The sequence below is a fragment of the Cyprinus carpio genome, chromosome B13 (genome assembly GCF_018340385.1).
Source record: "Cyprinus carpio isolate SPL01 chromosome B13, ASM1834038v1, whole genome shotgun sequence".
NCBI lineage: Eukaryota > Metazoa > Chordata > Actinopteri > Cypriniformes > Cyprinidae > Cyprinus > Cyprinus carpio.
Genome location: NC_056609.1, coordinates 31,546,991 through 31,552,261, shown reverse-complemented (window position 1 = coordinate 31,552,261; position 5,271 = coordinate 31,546,991).

Genomic DNA, 5,271 nt, shown 5'->3' with positions numbered 1-5,271 from the left:
AGCGTTTCCTCCGAGCGCTTGCCTCCCTTCAGCCCATAGACTTTCAACAGAGAGCCATAGCGTGCCGTGGGTTTAGTGGGGGGTAATTGAGAGTGAATGGGGGAAAGTCACGTGAGAGGAGGCAATGCCTCTGTCGCACTATAATTGGATACGATCAGTTATGATTGGATGTGATTAGTTCCTGTGATAAATCCCGCCTCTTGTTTTTGTGTGAGCTCTCGGCCTGAATGAAGAAAATGATGGCGTTATTGAGTAATTATAAAGAAAGTAAACAACTCTCCTTCTTAGATATATCACTACTTTGTGTCACTCAAAATAAAACTTGGTCTGAAAACGTGATGACTGTGTCAGTTTTTAGTGAGCATTCAGTGTGATGAAATGAAAGATATATCTTTGTCTGTGGCAGTGTTTACAGAGCTTTAAAAATGATGATCCAAAAATAAATTGACTATTAAAAAGAACAGCTGAACATCAGTTCACAAATAAAAAATATTGGTAACATTTTACAGTAAGGTGTTATTTACTGTGTTAACTAACATGAACAAACAACGAACACTTATTACAGTATTTATTTATCTTTGTTTACATGAGTTAATACAAATACTGTTCATTGTTAGTTCATGTTAGTTCACAGTGCATAAACTAATGTTAACAAACACAACTACTGATTTTAATAGTGCATTAGTAAATGTTGAAATTAATATTAACTAAGATTAATAAATGCTGTAGAAGTAGGCTATTGTTTATTCTTAGTTCATGTTAACTAAAGTAGTTAACTAATGAAACATTATTGTAAATTGTTTCCAAAATATTGTTCAAATTGTTACTGCCCTTGCATAAAAACATTATGAAATGTAAAATAAGTATTAAAAATATTAAATAAAATAAAAAAAATAATAAAATACAAAACAGAATTATATTTGTTCTATTTTTATGTCATATTTATTTAACCAGTAAATGCGACAACATTAAGTGTAACAGGGACATATATATATTTGTATATAACTGCCTTCCTCATTTTTAAACACCACGGCACGTCACTGATTTGAGTGTACTAGTGTATGAAAGATGGGTTCAAGTGTACTACAAGTGCTGAATAAACACATTTTTTAAATACAGAGAGTGCGTTAAAAGCATATTTTAGTTTATATTCATGGTGTCCCAAAATAGCACACCTAGATGATCTTACGTTTATCTTAAGAAGTACTAAAGAATAATTTTTAGTATATTAAGTACAAAATTAGTGAGTGAGAACAGAGCACTGTAAGTACAGTATGGAAGTGTACTGTCCTCACCTGGGGATGCTGCCCAACACTGGTTACTAGCGCGGGTCAGGGCCTTGAGTCCGTGGGCTGATGGTCAAAGCGTGGGAGCGGCGTACACACAGGGATGCAGCTCCGCTGGGAACGGCACCATCGGGCCCCGGCCCCAGCCGCAGTCTGTGAGAATGCAGTCGATGACGGCCTCGTCCAGCAGTGGCTCCGGCCAGCAGAGGGCCCCGGGGGCTGGATCGGGCCCTGTCCTGCTGAAGGCGTCGAAGCTGCTGGACAGAGAGTGGATCTGCCGGGCCAGCGTCCCGATCTCTGCCCGCTCCGCCTCACTGTACAGCAAGGGTCCCTCAGTAGGGGGCGAGGGCTCCGGCGTCAGAAACACACCAAAGTCCTCCAGAGCCTCACAGACGCCGTACACTGGGACCAGGTGAGCATCAGCCGGAGAGAGCGCAGTAGAGAACGGGTCAGAGATCGACTGAAGCGGACAGAGCGCACCGGACCCCTCAGACAGGAAGTCAGAGGAGCAGTGGGAGGAAGTGGGGCTGTAGGGCGGGGTGGAGAAGAAGAATGGCAGCGAGTCTGCACTGGTCTCCGAGCTCCTCCGGAGGACACAAGCCAGCTGAGACGTCTGCGAAGCGACGTACAGTTTGTCTCTGAGATAGATGGCCTCCGCTTCACTGCAGACCAGAAACCGTAAGAAAATCAGTAGAATTGGGAATCAAAAATCCATTCCAATTCCAGAATAAGATACTTAAGGTCAGGAATCAGATACTTGTTGTGAAATTCTGATTTCAGTTCCACCTATCAACGTGTGCATCTTTTTTGTTCAGCTGGTGAAAAGGGGCTGTTAAAATGTATTTGTCTTCAATTCATTCATTCATTCAAGAGATTCGTTCAAAAACACTGATTCATCCAGTAATGAAACAAGTGGATCTCGAGTGAGTCACTGAATCATTCATTCATAAATTCCATGAGATTTTTAGTTGTCTAATATTATTTTTTTTTGAACTGTGATAGAACTACAACCTCCATTAAAACAAAACTACATTTATTCAGAATCAAGCGGCTCTATCACAAGCAGCTCTTAATCGAGTCCAGTTTTTATGCAGCTGGCTGATTTTTGTTCATGTGTTCAGCAGTAATTAAATGTTTTGCAAAAAGAGACACAGAATAAATATGTTTGATATCTTAATGCTTGACATCATGTTTTTAACTGGAATTGATAAGAACCGGAATCAGAATTGATTAAATTCAAAAGAATCAGTTCCGCATTTCACACGCTGTTCGAGCGAGAGATCAGTCCAACACAAAACATGTACAGTCTTTCCGAAAAACATCTGTGTCTAAACTTTGCACTTTGCAAACTTTGCAAAAGATGACAGGTCGGTAGCTGGGTCAGGTTAGTTTAGGTTATTCAGCGCTGGTTGAGCTGCTCGCCTCACCTCTGATGTGTGTGTGTGTGTGTGTGTGTGTGTGTGTATAATGTCATGGGTATGACACAGGTATTACAAGGAGAGGGTGACTTATGAGGACATAACCCATGTCCCCATTTTTCAAAATGCTTATAAACCATACAGAATGAGTTTTTTGAGAAAGTAAAAATGCACAAAGTTTCCTGTAAGGGGTAGGGTTAGGTGTAGGGTTGGTGTAGGGTGAAAGAATATACAGTTTGTACAGAATAAAAACCATTACGCCTGTGGGATGTCCCCAATTTACAAAAACAAACATGTGTGTGTGTGTGTGTGTGTGTGTGTGTGTGTGATGATCCGTGAGTCTCTCGTGGCTTCTCTCAAGAGAAGAGCAATTTGTTATATAAGTCAGAAAGTTTTACTGTAATGCTTTAACATTAACTAGCATTGTCAGGAAAAAGAAAATCCTCTCCAGAACTCAACACGAGGGTTTAAACACATCAGACACTAAACGACTGAGGATCTTCTGAGTCATTCCAAACATGACGATTGAAAGCAATGCTATAAAACTGGCTCAAAATATCAAACATGTCTGATTAGGAATCACAGACTGAAGCTAAAATCATATACGCCTGACTTTCTGTCAAACCTGACCTACCGACATCTGCAGAGCGACTCCAGATCAGAGCAAGAATCTGCACAGAAGTGTGTGAGACCTGAAGAAGCCCAGAGGAAGACGTCTGTGATGAGAGCCGAAGCAAAGCTCACACTAGAATGAAATGTTTTATATGGAGGTGGTCGGAATAAAGAGGGTCTGTGGAGTTTCTCGTCATTTAACTCAGTAGATAACCCAGGCCTTTATAGCAGCGCTCCTGACAGACATGAACCCACTGCCACAGAGACAGAGAGGTTTATACAGGGGCTCCATGACAGAATATCAGTGTATAACTCTAACCTGGCATTCAAAAGCACGAATAAATCCTACGATTGCTGATTCACATTACCCCACAGAGCTACACATACCCTAACTTCAAATATTAGTCTATTGGAACTGATTTCTCTTATTTCTATCACTTCTTTAACAGTGCTTGGAGCAAAAGATCTAACATTAACTTGTTTGCTATACAGTGAATCATTTTCTAGTTCATGGACAGTGAATGGATTTTCTGCTGTGTGACAATGCCGTTAAAAACACTCATTGAGTGAACACATGAGACATTCATTCAGTAAGTTGTAGTGTATCATTCACCATGGATCAGACGTCCATTCATGTTTATTTCATGATAATTAGAAACAGGGCTGATGTGGGACTCATGTTCAGCTCTGGAGTTTCATAGTTCACGACTGATAGCAATTATAATAATGTCATTAAAACTTCAGTATATACGTCTGCAGTAGGACAGGTTGGTAATTCATTGTTATTTTTATTTTTTTTTTATTTATTTTTTTTTACTGGCCTTTTTTATTTATTTTCAGCACTGCCTTTGCACTTTCCTTTATCCATTTTTTAATCTATTAGCTACTTTTTGCTCCAACAAAGTATTTGTACTGTACTATAATGTGTCTGCCTGCAGTTAAACATTTCTCAGAAATAATCACATTTGTTTTGCCTGACCTATTTATGTACAATTATTCTAAAAAGAATTTTAATGTCATGCAAAAAAAATAAAATAATAAAAAATAAAATAATAATAATTGTACTATTATAGAATTGTGACTGCACAAGTAGTGATGGATTTTAGGAGGTGAAAATACTGTAAAATTACATACATACAAATGGCAAGAAATCTGAAAGCATAACAACTGAACATCTATGAAACATCCATCAATAATTTTTTTTTTTTTTTTTTAATGGCACTTATATTTTTTAACTAAAACAGGCTATCATTGCGATTAAACAAAGAAAATATTATATAATATTAAATATTATATTATATTAAATATTATAGAAAATATCATATTAATTATTGGGGTGGACCCCCCTCTGGCTCCACCACTGATCCTCAAGATCTTCACCGAGTCCGTCTGGAGCATCATCACTGCACAGAACACACTTCTGATCGCTCACAAACCGTGAAGCAGAAGCACTGAATGTGAGACCTGACATCAGGGTTAGAGGAGCGTTCCCTTTCTTTGGGAATGACTGAATGCTCAGCGGCTGAGGATCAGTCGGAGGTCAGCAGGAATCATCTTCAGGTGATCCATCGCAGTCGGTGGACTCTGGAGGCTCTCGAGGTTAATGCTCTGTTTGGGTCTGGAGAAGCTCGTCCCGGAGAGAGCGGTGATGTCCAGTCATTAGCACTCGACCGAAGGCACAAGTTTAAGGCTCCTGTGAACACGAGCCGGCCGACAGGTGTGTCTCGTCCCGCCGCAGCTCCTCCAGCACTTAACCTTCAGCTTTCACAACCTTTGTTCAATAGAAGCCCATTAAGGTCACGTCCACTGAGAGATCAGCCGAATCCATCACGATTCATTCGTGAAGATGCTGCTGGAGCCTCCAGAGCTCGAATATAATCAGAGACTATGATGGAGAATATAATCAGAATGTTTGTGTGTGAATATGACACACACAGCGTCTCGGGTCCATCGTT